This window comes from Adiantum capillus-veneris, chromosome 8 (genome assembly GCF_014529385.1).
Source record: "Adiantum capillus-veneris isolate H3 chromosome 8, ASM1452938v2, whole genome shotgun sequence".
Classification (NCBI taxonomy): domain Eukaryota; kingdom Viridiplantae; phylum Streptophyta; class Polypodiopsida; order Polypodiales; family Pteridaceae; genus Adiantum; species Adiantum capillus-veneris.
Genome location: NC_140938.1, coordinates 118,008,908 through 118,029,669, shown reverse-complemented (window position 1 = coordinate 118,029,669; position 20,762 = coordinate 118,008,908). Strand labels below are relative to the sequence as shown.

The following is a 20,762-nucleotide window of genomic DNA, read 5'->3' as shown; positions in this document are numbered from 1 at the left end:
GATCCTGCTCAAAAAGGAGTTGGATTTGTTTTTAAAAGAGGGGATAAGACCGATTTTTTAATGTTGCATACAAAAGGTGTCAATCACTTGGTAAGGTAGCGCAAACAAATTTAAAACATTACGCCGCTTTTAACACGCAACGATGAACTTGTGGGAATGTCTTTGAACAATCTATTGCAGCTGGAGAGCTAGCCATACAATACAATGTGAATGGCTCTCCTTTGTACTAACATTAGAATACCTTTTCTAGCGCTGAAACCTCAGAAAAGTGTCCCCCCAACAATGTCACGTGCACATTGGCTTTGAGTGCCATGTGGACATTTTCTAAACGTATTTCCAAAACCAAATTGTGTCGGGGTTTTGTATGAACACTTTTGTGAGCATGTTCTCCTTAAGGACCCTCCATGTCCAGACAAGTCCATTGAATTAATCTTAGTCAATAGGTAACCCTCCTTGCATGAAAGCTTTGTGTGTTCGTGCCAAGGAGAAAGGACACCATCTTTGAACTGCTCCCATCATCCCAAAAGTTACAACTTGTTGTCGGGTCAGGAATACCCATCATCGTCCTTGTTAGAGTTTAACAACTTTTTGAATGCGATTGGCTGGTCCCAGTATCCTCCATGAACAGGTAGGTGCCTGGAGGTAGGAAGCATTGTTTTGTGATTGAGCCCAACCGGAGTGAGGTAGATATTTCTCATTGTTGTGTCACGTGAAACCTTGTTTAGCCCAAGGAGTGGCACTGTGTGTCTATCTAGCCCGCTTGAGGCTCATATATTTTTCCTAGTCTTGAAGTATGTCCTCCCGTGCCTGCAGAGGAGGGGGGGGGGGGGGGGGGGGGGGGGGGGGGGGGGGGGGGGGGGCGGTTGCACAGCTCCTTGCTTGGCAGTTGGAGAGGGGGTAGCCTCATCAACATTTTTGTGCAATCCATAGCTGCATTTTCCAGGTAGCGCATTGAGGTCAGGTGGGCGACCCTATCATTCATGCACATCCTATACAGCGACATTTCATCCCATACCTCCTTCAGGGCAGCCTTGACACAGGCAGCACCATCAGTGAGAGTTACCCGCTGGTGTGAGCTTCTCGCATGGTGTGCAATCTATACCAGATGGAGTACATTAGGCCTCTCAAGGGTAGCTATGCCTTGTGGTTGATACCATTCTATTTCAGAATCTGCCTTGACGTGAGGAGGAGGTGCAGTTCCATGATATTCCCACTGCATATCAGCTGGTTGCCCATGGTGTGCGGCTTGTGCCCTTGTTAGAGGTCATGTCAATAGTATGCAGGAGGCAATTGTTGTTGTATTCTATCGAGGGACCAGTCTTCGTACTGGGCACGTGCACGTTTACCTATGTTGGGAGGCCCTATAATAGGACTTGTATATGAGTCTTTTTTATTAGCATGATCATGCCTTTCCCAGCTCTCTCTCACAGACTACAGGACATGGGTGTGCCTACAGAGCTGATATGGGGTATTCTGGCTCTATACAGGACAGTGACGGGCTGGGTACGCACCATTGAGGGAATGTCTGACATGGTCCACTCCACTATTGGAGTAAAGCAGGGATGCCCCTATCCCCGACTCTTTTTGGGATGTATGTGGATGAGTTTTCAGACTATGTAGAGAGGCAGGGGGACAGGGGGGCTCAACTAGCAGGGACATGGATTCCGCTGTTACTATATGCTAATGATATTGTGCTGATTTCAGACTCCTCAGAGGGGATGCAGCGTCATTTGGATGCTCTGCATACATTTGCTCGTGATAGTGGATTGTCGGTCAATCTGGGGAAAACCAAGGTTATGGTGTTCAACACCACACCACAGTGGGTCAGGAGGTCGGCACCCACATTTATGTATGGCCAGGAGACTGTGGAGTACACAGATGCATATACCTATCTTGGGGTAGTATTCAGTGGACCGGTGTTTTCACTAAGGAGAGCATCAAAGACTAGACTGACGAGAGCATATGCAGCTCTGGGAGGACTGGAGAGGATGTGTTTGCAGGTTCAGTTTCAGGAACCGAGAACAAAGCTTTGGCTTTTTGACACTCTAGTGACTCCAGCTATGCTCTATGGAGTTCAGGTATGGACCCTCAGTAGACCACCATGGGAGATCTGGCAACACAGATGGATGGAGATGTGTGGAGAGGCCTCTGGTCTCCATGATCGCTCGGATGATTCGGGCTAAGGCCTCAGTACCACATGAGATTATCCGAGCCGAGCTAGCCGCCCCCCCCCCCCCCCCCCCCCCCTCGTGGTGGAGGCACTGACGAGATCAGCTTCCTTTATGCACGGTCTATGGGATCTCCCCAGAGACAGATACGCTTGGCTTGCCCTGGAGTCATCTCGACAACTAGCTCTACAAGGCGATACAACATGTTGGTATGGACAGATGACATCATGGTTTCAGTCGCATGGTCTCAACATGGATAGATTACCTCTGCTTCAATACTCCTTGGATGCACCGTCCTTGTCTCTCACACGGACAAAGATAACCAGGCTCATACGTCAGGATCTGATTCAGCTAAATACCAGGAGCACATGGATACAGCCGACACAGGAGTTGGGCACGAAGATGGCCTTCTACAGAGCACCTTCTCCAGCACGGAGGACGGCTTTGTGACTAGGCCAGCATACATGGAGACACACTTATCCCATGGGATAAGATCCGCTATTGGACAGATATGCACATCCTCACATCAGCTCCAGATCGAGACTGGCCGATTTCGAGGAGTGCCGGCAAGAGCCAGGATATGTCACCTATGTAACTTAGAGCCAGAGACAGAGCTGCACTACACATGTCACTGCCCGGCATACTATGAGATACGCGGCCGCTTTCACTGCCTGTTCAGAGAAGGGTTCGAACCTTTTTCTAGAGTCATGAGATACAAGGATCAAAAATGTCTCGCGCAGACTTAGGGAGAGCTTGCTGAGGACATCAAGGGAAAGACAATCCCAGAGACGAATCACAGAGTTCTTTACACCAGACAGAGGAGAGCCAACGGAGCAGTGATTACAGCAGATCTCAGAGCCTACTCATACTAGAGGTACACTGCTTGACAGAGCCACTGAACTTGGCAGATCCATACGTCCACGACCTCGGGGGGTCTCCCACTACCAATGAAGGTTGCAACAGAAGATACAGATCACTCTAGCTCGACATGCAAGATGCCCAACCAGAGTTCTAACCATGGAGGAGGTCGATGAGATCCAACAGCGACCGATGAGAGATTTCATCTGAACCCACAAACCCCCCCTTATTTCCTTTCTCCTTAGTGTTTTATTGTTAGTGGTAGTGTTAGCTCTTTGTAACTTGGTAACTTTGTAATTTCCGTACTCAGACATGGTATCAGATTCACCAATTGTAACTTTTTGGTCTCATAGGTCATTTTGGCCTTTTGAAGACCAAAATGCAAGACGCCCAACCAGAGTTCTGACCATGGCGGAGGTCGATGAGATCCGACAGCGACCGATGAGTGATTTCATCTGAACCCACAACCCCCCCCCCCCCCCCCCCCCCCCCCCCCCCTTATTTCCTTTCTCCTTAGTGTTTTAGTGTTAGTGGTAGTGTTAGCTCTTTGTAACTTGGTAACTTTGTAACTTTGGCCATTTTAGCATCTCTCTCTCTCTCTATGAAACCGGCCCGTGGGGCAATAGGCTTTGGCTTTCACCCGAAATTCTTTACTTTAGACACACACAGAGTACTTTGCAAAGGTAACCTGTAACGGAGATTAACACCTAAGTACACACACGGCTCGGGAGCTAGAATGCCCAAGTAGACGCCGACAACCTATAGGCCCTGAAATTTGCGCCCCTTTCGGTATTTCTTTATTCTTTAACAGAGGGAATAAAACCTGTGATCTCCTACAAGCTGCCCCACACAATCTAGGCTAAGAAACACCTGTTCTGGCCCGATTTCGGCAGCATAACTGTGCTAGGACGCTTCACAGTCAGTATCCCCATGCAATAAGGGACTTTCTCGACGCATACGGACACTTTGCAAAACCTGGCGAGAATCTGCAGCACGCTGAATTCTCTGTTTTCTGCCCCGAAAATGCGCCAGTTCACCTCTACAGTGGTTCCCTCACGTCCCCGAACCTCCTGGGGGTATTAGGGTCCGTTTAGGGCCGAAACCCTAAACCTGCAAAAATACACAGCAGGCTGTAATTCCCTGTTTTGGGCTCCGTTTCGCGTGCCGGTCGCATCTGTAACAAGACCTTCAGCTCCCGCACCTATAGGGCTACTTGCCCTTTGAATCGGACGAGATTTCTAACATGAAACCTCTCCGAATTCACCTGTACCTGCGGGGGATTAGCCGCTAGCTAGTCCAGTACCTGTGCAAGAGGCTCTTGCCTCGGCAATCGCGCATGAACCGACATAACTGTACATTGGTCAAATGAAAAGCCCACTAGTGGGGCATAACATACTGCTCGTAGGGGAGAGAGAGAGAGAGCAGTGCGTAGCGTGCAGGGCATCACTCCTGGCACCGCACTCTACTTAAGGGGGAAAGGAAGCACTCCATAGCTCTTAACCTGTGGATAGAGAGCAAATGAGGCCTCCTCCGAGCTTAAATTTCAGCGCCCTTTTTTCTGCATGAGGCAAGTCCATAAATTTTGCCACTTGGCGCATTTACAAGCATTTCCCCATTTCGGGTCTGCCGCTTAAAAATCTCCCGACTGGTTGCTCAATTGACTTCGCGCCAGAGTTGTAAACTGTTCCCCTAGTCATACAGGAGGTAATCACGCGAACACATTTCACGGCCCAAAATAGCAGTTCCCTAAATTTTAGGAAATGATTCCATTGGGCTCTCACTGGTCATCTGACCATCTATCCTCATTGGGACCGCATCCAAAAGTGCAATGTGGCCCAACTGCCTGATACTTTCTGTTGGTAGTCACACCTTGACTTTAGGCCCTTATTGAGTTCACTTCCTAGTATCCACCAACTTGCTAAGTGCGACGGGGGGACCTATATGATCTTGCTCTGAGCCTAGACATCCTCTTACCTACGAATTCCAATGCCGACCACTACCCGGCTGCGGGTGAAACTACCGTTCACATTGGTCATACAATGTCCGACCGTTTGCTACTTCAAGAAGAGGGTCTCAAAAATAAAACAAAACCCCTTGGAAAGAAACCAACAACTAAAGTTAGCACTTGTCACGTCCTCGTGACATAGTTAACAGTTGCCACGTCCCCGTGACATACCCCCCTCTTGAAATCACAAACGTCCTCGATTGCATACCATAAATACACGCCACTGATGATCTTGTGCTATTAACACTCTTTTATCATCGCATGTATCAGCAAGAAAGGTCGTAACACATAGATACAAATGACTTAATGAGGCCTTCATACTTTGTCATTTCCATCTATTACACTGAATTCATATGTACATTTGATGTACTAGCTCTATCATTACCCCTCCTTTGCACACGTTGGGTGGGGCATAAGTAGGTTGTAACCCAAAGGCTTCAAGGTAAAGCTGCAATACATTTGGTGACTCTAACAGTTCATGCTCTTCCATCCACTTTGCATCCATAGGCGGATAGTTCTTGAACTTCACCAAATAGCGTCTTGCAACTTGTCCTTTAACTTTTATGTCCTTATGTGCCAAAACTTGTTCAGGTACCAGGATCTCATCAAGTTCCTCAACTTCTGGCTGATCCTCATCTGGCATATCTTTTGGCACATCACCCACGAAGGATCTTAGAAGACTCACGTGAAACGCATTATGAATCTTCCACGCATCAAGCAATTTCAGCCTGTAAGCCACATCATTGATCTTGTCAAGCACTTGAAAAGGCCCATAGTAACGCATGCTGAGCTTAGGAAACAACCGTTCCTTGCCCTTCATCTTCTTTAACCTTGCCTTTTCGAACCTTAACAGAACCCAATCACTAGGTGATAACAGCAATTTACGACGGTGACGATCATAAGCCTTTTTCTGCTTTGTCTGGGTCTTCTTATACATCTCATCCATGTTCTCAACATATCGATCTGCCTCAAAGATCTTGTCTTTTGTATGCAGTATGGGAGGAACCTTTTTGCCGCCTTCAACAATCTCAAAAGATGCTTTGCTAGTAGACGAATGCACCGTATTATTGTACGCATACTCAAGCATAGGCAAATATTGTTCCCTCTTGCCCTTATTATCTGATACATAGCATTTCAGCAGATCTAAGACAATAAATATTGTTCCCTCTTGCCCTTATTATCTGATACATAGCATTTCAGCAGATCTAAGACAATAGAATTAGCCTCTTCTGACTGTCCATTAGTTTGTGGATGAAATGAAGACGAGAACTTGAGCGTAGTGTCCATGTTCTCAAACAATCCTCTCCAGAACAAACTGGTCATGCAAGGATCACGATCACTAATAATCGATTGTGACATACCATGGTACTTAAACACATTGTACATGAACAAGCGTGCCATCTGATCAGATTTTATCTTCTTCTTGACAGGGATAAAATGGGTCTCCTTGCTGAACCTGCAGATAATGGTCCATATACCATCATTCCCTATTGGAGTCCTTGGAAGATCAAAGATAAAGTCGATAGCAATGCTTTCCCATGGCTTATCCGGAATCGGCAGTGGTTGTAACAACCCTAGTGCCTTTTGTTTGTCAAACTTGACCTTTTGGCAAACTATGCATGCTCGCACAAAGACATCCACATCTCTCGTCAAGGTAGGCCAATAGAAGAATGTCTCTACCGCTTTAACTATTACATCAATGCCACGATGCCCTGCGTACGGCGGGACATGACTCTCTTCCATGACCTTATGTCGCAGTGGCCTAGTGACACAAAGTCTGCATGCATCATCATAAAACCATCTTTGAGGAGGTAGTGCTCGTGATGTTGCCCCTCTTGTAACTGTTCAAAGATCCTTGCAAAATCTTCATCAGCAGTATACTGTTCCTTCATGTCATCTAGCTCATGATGATAAGGAATTGACACAGCTGAAATTTGTGGCTTTCTTGATAACGCATCAGCCACAACATTCTTCTTGCCTTCCACATGCATAATCTGGAAGTGGAACATGGAAAGAATGTTTGCCCATCGCATATGCTTTTCGGATAACTTTGACTGTGTCAAGAAGTATCGCAAGGTCTGATGATCTGTTTGGACAACAAAATCAGCACCTAAGAGGTAGTGCTTTCAGCTAGAAAGCGCATGAATCACGGCCAAGAGCTCTTTCTCATAGACTTGCATAGTATTGGGTTAAAGGCCTAAATAACCCCTTTTTGTACATTTTTATACTTTGTCCAGGTTCATATTGAACCTGGACACATTTTTTAAAGGTCACTTATAATAAAAGTGGAAAAACCCAAAACTCACTTATTGAGTTTTCCCCAAAAACGTGAGCTCTCTCTCTCTTCGTTCTGCTAGCGCTTCCCTTCTGCAGCACAGTGCCTCCACTTCAAGCCTCAAGGCCTGCACATCTTCGCGTGCTCTATCACTTGCACACACCGCCACGCGCTCATCAACTGGTATCACAACCCAATTAGGGTTTGCTCCCAAACCTGCAAGCGCTGATTTTCAGCCAAGGAGGTCAACTTTCAAGCAAGATTTTGCAATTTCATCGCCAAAGGACTCGTCCCCGGACACTAGAGAGCTCCCGGCAAGTCAAATTGACCTAAAACAGGCTGAAATTAGGTCAAAACCAGCAGATTACACGTTATGACAGCAAAATACAGGTTTTGCAAATGATGTATTAAGGTGTGGGAACACTTTTGCTAAGTCCCCGCTACCCGAAAACACTGAAATTGCCGAAAAACAGGTGCTAAAACAGGTGTTTTCAACAAATTTCAGATTTACGTAGGTTTTTGCAAGTGTTTTTATGATGCGACTACATTGGGGGAAGTGCAAATTGAAGCAATCTACGCACATTTGACAAAGTTTGGCTATTTATGACCATTTGTGGCTCAATTTCATACAATTTGATGCTACAAATTGGGGCTTTTGCTCTTACATGCTTCTAAAGGCTGTGCATTAGCCTTATGTATGTTCTGTGAGGTTAAAAACAACTAAAATTGTTGTTTTTTTGCACAAATTCTCTCGCTGAAATTTCCTGCGCATAAATTTCAGAAATTGTTTTTTGTGCCCAAATCGACCTATTTTGCCCAGATTGCTCTTGTGACCATTTAGAGCCGCAGTGCACACCTCTGTGAGGCTATACTCCAGTTTTCGTGCATTTTGCCCAAAAATTCAACGTATTAGCCCTCTTATTCGTGCAACTATGGCCTCATCTTCTTCGGATGTGAAGAATCTCTTCGAGATTAGGAGGTTTGATGGAACAGGCTTCGACCTTTGGAAAGACAGGATTCAAGGAATCCTATTTCTTAAGGATTGTGAAGGGGCACTTGAACAGGTAAAGCCACAGAATATGACGAACGAAGCATGGGTTAGCCTGAACAGGAAGGCTGTTACATACATTAAAATGGCCATGACTGATGAGACAGTCATTGATGTGAAAGGTCTCACAAGTGCTTTTGATGTGTGGGAGAAGTTGAAGGGAATGTATGAGAATACAACGCCTGTCAATCAAGTGCATTTGATGCGAAAACTTGTTGGCATGCAATTAGATGAGTCCAAGAGCGTTGCAGAGCACTTGTCGTTGTTCGCAGGTACTTTGTCGCAGTTACAGGATTCAGGCTTGCCCCCTTTTGATGATAAGCTAAAAGCTATCTTCTTGCTTATGACCTTACCTGAGTCATGGAAAACATTGGTGGTTTCATTGTCCAATAACCCCAATTTGACCTTTGATGGTGTTAGGGGTTCTATCTTGAATGAGGAAATCACGAGGAAAGCAAGTGGAGAGGGAGGCAGCTCTGCCAGCAAGGTTAGAGACAGGACAGAAAAGAAGAATGCCTATGCACAAAGAAGTAAGAGTAAGAGTAAGAGTAAGGAAAGGGGAAATGGCAGCAAAGGCAAGGGTGATGTGACCTGCTATCAGTGTGGCAAGAAAGGTCACAAGAAACCCGATTGCAGGTACTACAAACCCGAGTTAGAACGGAAAAAGAATGACGGAGACAAAAAGAAAGAGAAGAAGGAAGTCAAGACAAATGCACAGGATAGCTCAAAGGACAAAGAGAAGGCCAATGTGGCTTCTAGTGTTGTGATTAAGGAACTGTCAGATGTACAAGACATCTTGTGTGCCACTTTGTCACATGATGATGCTTATGACATTGATGCCTCTCTTAATGTTCATTCACAGGACATGCAGATCACCAAGAGTGATCTTATTGATGCTTTGTTGACTGTCAATGATGTATTATCCCAGACTTGGATTGTTGATTCCGGTGCATCATTTCATGTGACTCCTATCAAGGAGTGTTTCTCTACTTTTGATGCAGGCAAGCGTGGCCATGTATACCTTGGAAACAATCATGCATGTTTCATTAAGGGTATTGGCACTGTGCATCTCTCCATAGATGGCACAAATGAGCTTGTCTTGCATGATGTTAGATATGTGCCGGGAATCAAGAAGAGTCTACTTTCTGTTGGTCAGATGGATATGCATGGTTACAGCATCTTGTTTGAGAGAGGATCATGGAAAATGACTAAAGGCTCAAGGCTGATTGTAAAGGGCACAAAGAAAGGGACACTTTACTGCATACATGGAAAGGCCGTGTTGGGCAAGTTTATTGCATTGGCTGAAATTAACTCTCACATGGAGTTGTGGCACAAGAGGCTTGGCCATATGAGCCAAAAGGGCCTTTCTAAACTTTGTACTTTGAACAAGCTTGATGCTAAAGGCACAAAGCTTGACTTTTGTAATGAATGTCAATGTCAAGATGGCAAGCAAGTAAAGCGTTCTTATTACTCTGGTGTCTCTCGTAAATCTTTTGTGCTTGATCTTGTACATTCTGATGTATGTAGCATGCCTACTAAGTCTATGGGAGGTGCATGCTATTTTGTCTCCTTTGTTGATGATCATTCTAGGAAAATTTGGGTTTATTTGCTTAAATCTAAGGATGAAGCCTTTGTTGCATTTAAGAAATTTCATGCATTTGTGACCACCCAAACAAGTAGAAAGTTGAAATGCTTGCGTACGTACAATGGGGGGGAGTTCACAAGTGCTGAATTTAACAAATTTTGCGAAAATTTGGGCATTAAGAGGGAGCTTATTGTGCCATACAGCCCCTCTTCTAATGGTGTGGCTAAAAGATTCAATAGGACACTTTGTAAGAGGGTGAGATGCATGCTGTCCACAGCTAATCTCTCTCATGGATTTTGGAGAGACGCTTTGAAAACTGCAGTGCATATATGCAATCGATCCCCTCACATGTCTTTGAAAGGTGACATCCCTGAAGAGGTTTGGTCTGGCAAGCCTGCTTGATATGATCACTTACGCATTTTTGGTTGCGAGGTTTTTGTGCATGTCAGACCCGAGTTGAGGAGTAAACTAGATGCCAAATCCATTAAAGGCCTTTTCATGGGATATGGTGAAGAAAGCGAAATGGGTTACAGGATTTGGTTACCTCAGCTCAAAAGGGTTGTACGCAGCCGGGATGTTGTTTTTAATGAGGCAAGGCTGCTTCAAAACAATTGTGCCTCAAAGCATGACCATAAAAGAGTCAAATTTCAGCATGACCAGCCACCTGTTAGGCCTATTTTTGACCCTCAGGATGCACCACATATGGCTGAAAATGTAGATGATCCAGTAGTGTTTGAGCCAAATGAAGTTGAGGAGTAAACTAGATGCCAAATCCATTAAAGGCCTTTTCATGGGATATGGTGAAGAAGGCGAAATGGGTTACAGGATTTGGTTACCTCAGCTCAAAAGGGTTGTACGCAGCCGGGATGTTGTTTTTAATGAGGCAAGGCTGCTTCAAAACAATTGTGCCTCAAAGCATGACCATAAAAGGGTCAAATTTCAGCATGACCAGCCACCTGTTAGGCCTATTTTTGACCCTCAGGATGCACCACATATGGCTGAAAATGTAGATGATCCAGTAGTGTTTGAGCCAGATGAAGTTGGACAGCAAATTGAGGCTCCTGAAGGGCGTTTCCAGCCACGAAACAATGCTGAAAATGGTGCTGAAAATGATGTACAGTAACCCATTGTTGATGATTTTATCATGTCACTGATGTAGTCCCATTACCGGATAATGTGGATCATTGGGTGAGGCGGTCTACTCGTCCAAGACGGATTGTGAGTAGATATGATCCCTCTTTGCATTACATTATGTTGACACATGAGGGAGAGCCTCTTACGTATAAAGAGGCAAAGACATGTGAGTCAAGCAGTAAGTGGGAGCTTGCAATGCAAGAGGAAATGAAATCCTTGTATGCAAATGACACTTGGGATCTTGTACCATTTCCTAAAGGGAGAAAGGCTCTTTCTAACAAATGGGTATTAAGATTGTGGATGAAAAACCCAAGTACAAGGCAAGATTGGTTACAAAAGGATATGCACAGAAAGAAGGAGTTGATTTTCGAGAAATCTTTTCTCCCGTTGTAAAGCTTACAACATTACGTGTCCTTTTTGCTCTCGTTGCGGTGCTTGATTTGGAATTGAATCAAATGGATATAAAGACAGCGTTTTTGCATGGTGAAATTGAAGAGGACATATACATGAAACAACCTGAAGGTTTTGTAGTTCCTACACGTGAGGAACTTGTATGCAAACTGAAAAGGGCTCTGTATGGTTTGAGACAATCATCACAGCAATGGTATAAGAAGTTTGACACTTTTATGCTGTCTCAAGGCTTTAAACGCAGCCATGCAGATCATTGTTTGTATACGAAAAGGGATGAAGATGGTAGTCCCATCATACTTGTTCTCTATGTTGATGACATGCTGCTTGCCGGGAAACATAAGACTAGTCCTGATGCTCTCAAACGTAAGCTAAATTCAACATTTGCTATTAAGGATTTGGGTGATGCAGAGCATATTTGGGCATGCGTATTAAAAGAGATAGAAAGCTGAAATTGTTGTTTTTATCTCAAGAAAGGTACATTGCAAAAGTACTTGACAGGTTTAATATGGCTGATGCTAAGCCTCTTGGAGTACCTTTACCTCCATACACTAAGCTTAGCAAAGCAGATTGCCCAAAGGACGAGGTGGCATTGAAAGCAGTGAAGGGAATCCCTTATGTATCAGCTTGTGGTTCTCTTATGTATGCTATGGTTGCCACTCGTCCCGACATTGCTTATGCAATGGGAGTTGTTAGTCGATACATTTCGAATCCTGGCAAAGCGCATTGGGAAGCTGTCAAATGCATTCTGAGATATTTGAAAGGTACACAATCAAAGTGTATCTGTTATGGCAAAAGTGACTTAAAGTTGCAGGGATATTGTGATGCAGACATGGCAGGTGACATGGATACCAAGAAATCTACCAGTGGATATGTATTTGCCATTGTTGGTGGTGCAGTCTCTTGGTGTTCTAGGTTACAGAAAATTGTGGCATTGAGTACTACTGAGGCTGAATATATTTCAGCCACAAAGGCTTCAAAAGAGGCCATTTGGTTGGGCAGACTTGCAAAAGAACTGGGCATTTCCGTTGTGAATTGCCACAGTTGATTGTTTTAGATCAGAAGAGAAAGATTCGATCTTATTGTTTGCATGTGTGTGGTGAACGGTTTGGCACTCCGTCTCTTTGTTCATCTACATTGCATGCACAGTCTTTGAGGAAGACAAGTTGTTTTCCACTCACTTCACATGGAATAGGTATGTTCATGTTTTTGTGTTGGAAGTGGTTTCAAGAATTTTCAGCCATGGAGAAAGAAAGAAGCATGACTCTCGACGAAGTTGAACCATTGAAGGAGCCACAGAAGACTTTGTCGCTTTCGGCGCAGCCCAAAGAAGCAAGCGTTGCAGACCTTTATGAAGTTCAAGTACCGCACGACCCACACATCAGAGTGGGCCGGCGAAGAGTCCCTTCCAGGATTCCGGATGCTATTGGCGATCTCCCTCGACGCCATACAGTTCGGTACCAGTACCTGTAACAGACTTGGACACTCCAAGTCAAGAATCAACCGCGACAGCACCAAATAACCACTTCAAAACAATTCACAGATCACAATAGATTTGCACTGGCCCAGCAGAGTTCCATGCCTAGAGATATTGGCCCCAAAGACTGGCGCCCCTTTCGGTATTTCTTTTTATATTAATCAGATCAAAGTACAAGAGAGTGGCTAGGGTTTCACTCTCAGACTCTGCGTCCAGATGCTCTGAGAAGTGAGGCCCTCACCACTAATTTAAAGGTTACAAGGGATGCCCAAAAGCAGAGCCCCAAAAGCTTTTAAAATCAAAAGCAGTAGTCCTCTCTCTCTCTTTAGAGAGTCTTTTCTTTTTTTATATACAAAAAAACAAAATTCGCGTCGCTCATCATTTCAAAAAAGATATATATATATATATATATATATATATATATATATATATATATATATATATATATATATATATAAAATATATTTATTTATTTATTTATTTATTTATTTATTTATTTATTTATTTATTTATTTATTATATATTTATTTATTTATTTATTATATATATTTATTTATTTATTTATTATATTTATTTATTTATTTATTTATTTATTTATTTATTTATTTTATATATATATATATATTATATATTTATTTATTTATTTATTTATTATATATATATTATATATTTATTTATTTATTATATATATTTATTTATTTATTTATTTTATATATATATATATATATATATATATATATATATATATAGCCTCCGCGATTTCCGAAAATTAGGGTTTCTGGCAGAAATTAGGGTTTGCATGAATTTTAGGGTTTCTATTGACCGCCACGTCATCACTTTGTGACAGTACCTCACTCTGAAAAGGAGGGGATGTCACGTGACACATCCAACCCTATGTGTCCGTGGACAAGCTACAACACGATCAGGGTTCACTCAATCCAAGGACAAGCTACAGCGCGATCAGGGTTCAGTCAATCCAGTGAGTCTAGATTAAACAGTGATCTGGCACTTGGTATAGATGCATATCCTCTGGTTGCACACAGCACGATCATCAGTATTCCCATCAGAATCCATTAGAATCAGTTAGGGAATTTTCCGATGTATTTAGCCTATTTTACCTATTTTTGACATTTTTCGCTTATTATATTTAAGTGACTTGCCAACAAAAGTAGGTAGGGCAATTTTGCTAAGAAAATATATAAGCAAACCCAAGTTAGCACTCAATGGCAGAAGAGGCAATAGGAGCCAAGCTCAGCAGGCAACTTCTCACAAGAACCTTGGTGGACTTTCCCCTCCAAGTAGCAGATTCCCTCACCTAGCGTTTTTGTACAGCATCCCCAGCCTGGCGTTTTTGCATCAGATCTGCATCACCAACAGTACCTAGCACCTAGCATTTTTGCAAGGATCAACCACTACTAGAGTTTTTGGTCATCAACTCCATTAGCGTTTTTTATCATCAGATTCATTGGCGTTTTTGGATTTCGATAGCAGATAAAGACAGGCAATATTCACCTGAAGTGTAGCAAATTTAGCCCGGTAAAGACCTAAGTTTTCAGCCTTAAGCAACCTCAGTTTTCAGCCCTAAACCTGCAGATTTTCAGCGTCAAAGACCCACAGAAAACAGCCCCCAAATCAGCGTTTTTGGACTAGTCGCAGATTTCAACCCATAACGTTTTTGGACAGTAGTAGAAAGATTGCAGATTTCAGCCCTTAGGTCGGTCTCGTCATCACCGTCGTCATCGCCGACATAGCCTAGACTTGCATCAGTCTCATGCATACCGTTTGTACCAGATTGTGCAATCATAAGTAGACCACTCGCCGACGAGAGTGGGGCCTTCGGAGGAGGGTTTTACAACGTCTCTGGTGTCGTATCTCTCTTCTCTCTCCATCTCTCAGTCTCATACACTTGCACGCACAGTGTCCATTCACTTTGTTTGTGATCATAGCATTCTCTCATTAAGAACGAAAGGCTCTACCTTCCATAAGAACAAAAGGATCCTTGAGCACAGTTCGGAGCACTCATCTTGAGCAAAGCGCAAACAATCATTCCGCTGCACCTTACATTGGTATCAGAGCTTTGGCAGTGTTCTGTATCACTCAAGAAAAGAACCACATTTTATTTTATTTTGCTTGTTGAGGTCGCACGAACCCAAGTTCGCTTGGGCGTGTCGATTCCTAATTGTGTTTTTGAAGAGTGACAAGAATCCCAGGAAAGAAGGGCTTGTCCAGCCTTTGAGGTCGCACGAACCCAAGTTCGCTTGGGCGTGTCGATTCCTAATTGTGTTTTTGAAGAGTGACAAGAATCCCAGGAAAGAAGGGCTTGTCCAGCCTCCCCTTGTGTCTCTTTTCACTCATTGAGAGTGGACCGTGCACTTAGCGGCCGGCCAATCGACGTGAGGTGGTAAAAAGAAACCTTGGTGTGAGCGCAAGGCCGCCAAGGGGTGCACCCACGGAAAGGAGTACAACTCGGGTGAAGAGAATATCCTTTTTAAACACGGTTTGCAAGCGAAAGAAAACCTCAAGACCCCCAAGAACCCAAGTTTCTCGTGAACTTAAGAACCCAAGGCCCCCAAGAACCCAAGTTCCTCGTGAACTTAAGAACCCACGACCCCAAGAACCACAAGAACCAACAACTTCAGTGAATGGTCATCACTCAAGCGGAATGGATACTTCGCTTGGAGGTGATGAGCATGAGAGAGGCGAAGAAGAATTTTCCCCACCAGGAGGTTTTTCCGACCCTCCCCCTTCCCCATCTACGACAAGGATTGCACTAACTCCTATGGAGGCCTTAGACCAGAAGTTTCTAGAAAGGAAGTTAGAACGCGAAGAAAGAGAAGCAGAAAGAAAGGCCTACGAAGAAGAAATGGAAGCCATAGATCGTGACTACGAAGAAGAAATGGCAACCATAGAGCGTCAGTACGACTTGGAAGAAAAAGAAAGGAGACTATCTCAGTCTCTTCTTCTCCAAAGCATGACACACAGGAATTGAATGACAATGATATGCATGATGATTTGGATGACAAAGATAAGCATGATGATTTGAATGATATTGCTAAGCATGATGATTTAGATGCCAATGACAAGCATGATGATTTACATGATCAAGATGTGATTTTTCATAAGCATGATGATTTGCATGATCAAGATGTCATTTCTCACAAGCATGATGAGTTGCATGAAGATGATGTGATTGTTCACAAGGATGATGTGTTAGTGAATGCTTTTTCTAGCGAAGCTAACCTCGTTGTAGATTCGATCTATCATGAAGAACCGATCTTGGCTTTCGAGTCGAGGTCCAAAGAACCCTCACAGGAAGTATTATGTGTTCGCATTATTGATACGCACGCATTGTACGAGTGTTTCATTCGTGATCGTTTCCTGTATTTTAGTCAGCGTCTTTACGTGATCCCTTTTCTTAAGCATGACTTATTGTACGTCGAGCACGTTTCACTCATGAATGAGCACGGATTTTTCATGAAAAGCGGAAGAGTATGTATGTAAGGAAGTCACATTCCATGTCTCTTCCTTGGCATGACACATTTGTAGAAAGAGCACATGAAAGTATGAGCATCAAGCATGGGCATTTCCGTTGTGAATTGCCACAGTTGATTGTTTTAGATCAAAAGAGAAAGATTCGATCTCATTGTTTGCGTGAGTATGGTGAACGGTTTGGCACTCCGTCTCTTTGTTCATCTACATTGCATGCACAGTCTTTGAGGAAGACAATATTTTTTCCACTCACTTTACATGGAATAGATATGTTCATGTTTTTGTGTTGGAAGTGGTTTCAGGAATTTTCAGCCATGGAGATTCTTGAAGAAGAAAGAAGCATGACTCTCGACAAAGTTGAAGCATTGAAGGAGCCACAGAAGACTGTCGCTTTCGGCGTGGCCCAAAGAAGCAAGCGTTGCAGACCTTTATGAAGTTCAAGTACCGCACGACCCACACATCAGAGTGGACCGGCGAAGAGTCCCTTCCAGGATTCCAGATGCTATTGGCGATCTCCCTCGACGCCATACAATTCGGTACCAGTACCTCACTTTGAAAAGGAGGGGATGTCACGTGACACATCCAACCCTATGTGTCCGTGGACAAGCTACAGCACGATCAGGGTTCAGTCAGTCCAGTCAGTCTAGATTTAGCAGTGATCTGCCACTTTTGGGAGTCTATTCGTAGACCGTGCATGCCCAGTCACTTGGTATAGATGCATATCCTCTGGTTGCACACAGCATGATCATCAGTATTCCCATCAGATCCATTAGAATCAGTTAGGGAATTTTCCAGTGCATTTAGCCTATTTTACCTATTTTTGACATTTTTCACTTATTATATTTAAGTGACTTCCCAACAAAAGTAGGTAGGGCAATTTTCCTAAGAAAATATATAAGCAAACCCAAGTTAGCACTCAATGGCAGAAGAGGCAACAGGAGCCAAGCTCAGCAAGCAACTTCTCACAAGAACCTTGGTGGACTTTCCCCTCCAAGCAGCAGATTCCTTTACCTAGCGTTTTTGTACAGCATCCCCAGCCTGGCGTTTTTGCATCAGATCTGCATCGCCAACAGTATCCAGCACCTAGCGTTTTTGCAAGGATCAACCACTGCTAGAGTTTTTGGTCATCAGCTCCATTAGCGTTTTTTATCATCAGATTCATTGACGTTTTTGGATTTCAGCAACAGATAAAGACTGGCAATATTCACCTAAAGTGTGGCAGATTTAGCTCGGTAAAGACCTCAGTTTTCAGCCTTAAGCAACCTCAGTTTTCAGGCCTAAACCTGCAGATTTTCAGCATCAAAGACCCACAAAAAACAGCCCCCAAATCAGCGTTTTTGGACTAGTCACAGATTTCAGCCCATAACGTTTTTGGACATTAGTAGAAAGATTGCAGATTTCAGCCCTTAGGTCGGTCTCGTCATCACTGTCGACATCGCCAACATAGCCTAGTCTCATGCATACCGTTTGTACCAGATTGTGCAATCATAAGTAGACGACTCTCGCCGACGAGAGTGGGGCCTTCGGAGGAGGGTTTTACAACGTCTCTGGTGTCATATCTCTCTTCTCTCTCCATCTCTCAGTCTCATACACTTGCACGCACAGTGTCCATTCACTTTGTTTGTGATCATAGCATTCTCTCATTAAGAACGGAAGGCTCTACCTTCCATAAGAACAAAAGGAACCTTGAGCACAATTCAGAGCACTCATCTTGAGCAAAGCGCAAACAATCATTCCGCTGCACCTAACATGACTTCCTGAGATCTGGCAAAACAATAACTGGATCTGAAGTCAACTTTTCCTTTAAGAGACTAAAAGCTGAAATCTCTTTTTGGGTCCATCTGAAAGTGACCTCTTTCTTTTGCAAAGCATGAAGAGGCAATGCTATCTTTGCAAAATTTCTGATAAACCTTCTATAGTAGGAACACAATCCCAAGAAGCTTCTGACATCGTACACAATCTTTAAGTCTGGCCATGTCTTGATAGCTTCGACCTTTGCGGGATCCATTCTAACACCATCCTTTGAGACTATGTGGCCAAGAAAGTGGATCTCTTCGAGGAAGAATTCACTTTTCCTAGGATTGACAAGTAACCTGTGATTGCGCAGCTCTTCGAACTCAATGGCCAAGTGAACTTATGCTCCTCTTCATTCTTTGAACACACTATCATGTCATCGAAGAACGTTCCAACAAACTATTGATGCGAGCGGAAAATCCGGTCCATCATTCTGTTGAACATGGCAGGAGCATTTGTTAGCCCAAACGGCATCACTAGAAACTCGTAAAGACCAAATGTCGTTCTAAACGCTGTCTTGTGCACATCCTCTGGCCTTATACGAATCTAATGGTACCCACTCTTAAGGTCTATCCTATTGAAAATTGCAGCACCCTCTAAACGATCGAGAATATCATCAATTCGAGGAATAGGAAACCTATTCTTGATGGTGTTCTTATTCAATGCACGGTAGTCAATACACATGCGCCATGAGCCATCCTTCTTCTGCACTAGGAGCACTGGGGAGCAAAAGGGTGAAGAACTAGGCTGAATCAGCCCCTTCTCTAATAACTCCTCAACATGGCCCATAATCTCTTTCTGCTGCGCCGCACTAACCCTGTAGGGAGGTCTATTTGGTGGGCTACACCCTGGTACCAAATCTATCCGATGGTCCTCAGGTCTCTCTGGCGGCAATTGCGACGGTAATGAATCAGAAAAACAGTCACTAAACTTTTGCAAAAATGCTGACCTTTCTTTATCTAACACAGATAAATTTGACTAATCACTATCTGAGACATACGTGCAAAAATCAAGTACACAGAAAGATGATTCTTTATTACAGAAGTGATAGCAGAAGCAGATACAATAGGGACTGACTCTCCTTTAAGCTTTACATCCAAGATGTGAGTTTTGCCCCTATGCTGTACAATGATCTTTTTGTTGTAGGCATCCAAGACTCCATGCACTCCGAACATCCATGGGATCCCCAACAAGGCGTCACAACCTACCAGCGGCATGATGTAGAGCTCTTATGTGTCCACATACGACTGAATATGCAGACATAGTTTTCCAATGATGGAAGTAACACACTCTGAGTGGCCAAGACATGCCAACCTTGCCTCTGCTGTGTACCCCATCTCTTCAGCTCTGATGCCCAGCTTCATAGCCAACTCTCGTGAGATAAAGTTGGTTTTGGCACCTGGATCAAAGAAGATGAGTGTCGTTTGATCCCTAACTTTACTCCATGCCCTGCATAACTCATTGGCATCTGTGTTGGGCCTGTCACCCACCATGTCTGGCACTAACCCTGCCGTGGGTTTAGGCTTCTTGCCTTTCTGGTCTTCTTTATCCTCTGAGTCAGCTGGTCTTTTCCTTTGTGAACAATTGATAGAAAAGTGACCAGGCTGCTCGCATATAAAGCATTTGTTCTCAGCCATTAGGACCTTCTTTTCCTCGAGCGACTTGCGCACAAAAGGCTTCCTTTTCTGTTTCTTTGCCTGCGCTCTAGAAGTCCCGGCTGAATCCTTGTCTTTGGTGGCCTTTTCTGACCCCTGTGACGCATCAGGAGCCGTTTTCACAAAGGGCTTCTTCGCTGAATTTTTATTTTGCTGCCCTCCTTTGTCGCTGCTCGGAAATCCACTGTCCTCTCCTTTCAACAAGGCAAGACCAGTGTTCGCAATTTCCATAAGCTGAGTGAGGGTAGCCACTCTGTTCTTTGTACAGTAATCGCGAAGCCCTTTAGGCAACCCACAACAATACTTCTCTATCTGCTCTGTCAATGGCACAAATCTGTAGGAGGTCACTGAGAGGAGCGCTTTACAAAACCTCCTATTGTACTCCAGCAAGCTCTTGCACGAAGTTGAAGTAAGCTGGTACCAATCCGTCATGACATCTGCTTCAAATTCATTTGATAGCGAAGCAGATGCAAACATTTGCTTGAAGTAAACCCAAGTGGCGGGTGCCTGTCCTTGCATTAACAATGCCGTCCACCATGTAAGCGCATTGTCCTTTAAGAAAGTGGCAGCTTTCCTGACCTTCAAGGCCTCCGTAAAATTCCCTCCCGCATAAGCTGTATCAAACTGCTGGAGGAAAGTGAGGGCCTTTGTCTTATCCTCGAAACCACTGAAGGTACTGAACTTTACAGCTGCACCATCTTCTTTGTAAGCTTTCGACTTCTCTAGTGCCCCCAATTTGTCATATGGAATGGTCTGCAACATGGGCACTGTAGTAGGCATGATCAACACATCTTGGCCATTCACATTTTGCGTCAGAGGTGCGATATCTGGCTGCTGTCCAGAAAAACCAGCCATGCCAAAATGAC

At 44.0% G+C, this 20,762-nt stretch overlaps 1 protein-coding gene across 3 annotated transcripts in view; it reads right to left on the bottom strand.

The window, feature by feature from the left end:
• Nucleotides 1-20,762, bottom strand: part of LOC147452836 (Methyltransferase MT-A70 family protein) — a 139,459-nt gene that overhangs the window by 94,186 nt on the left and 24,511 nt on the right. The window lies entirely within an intron of this gene.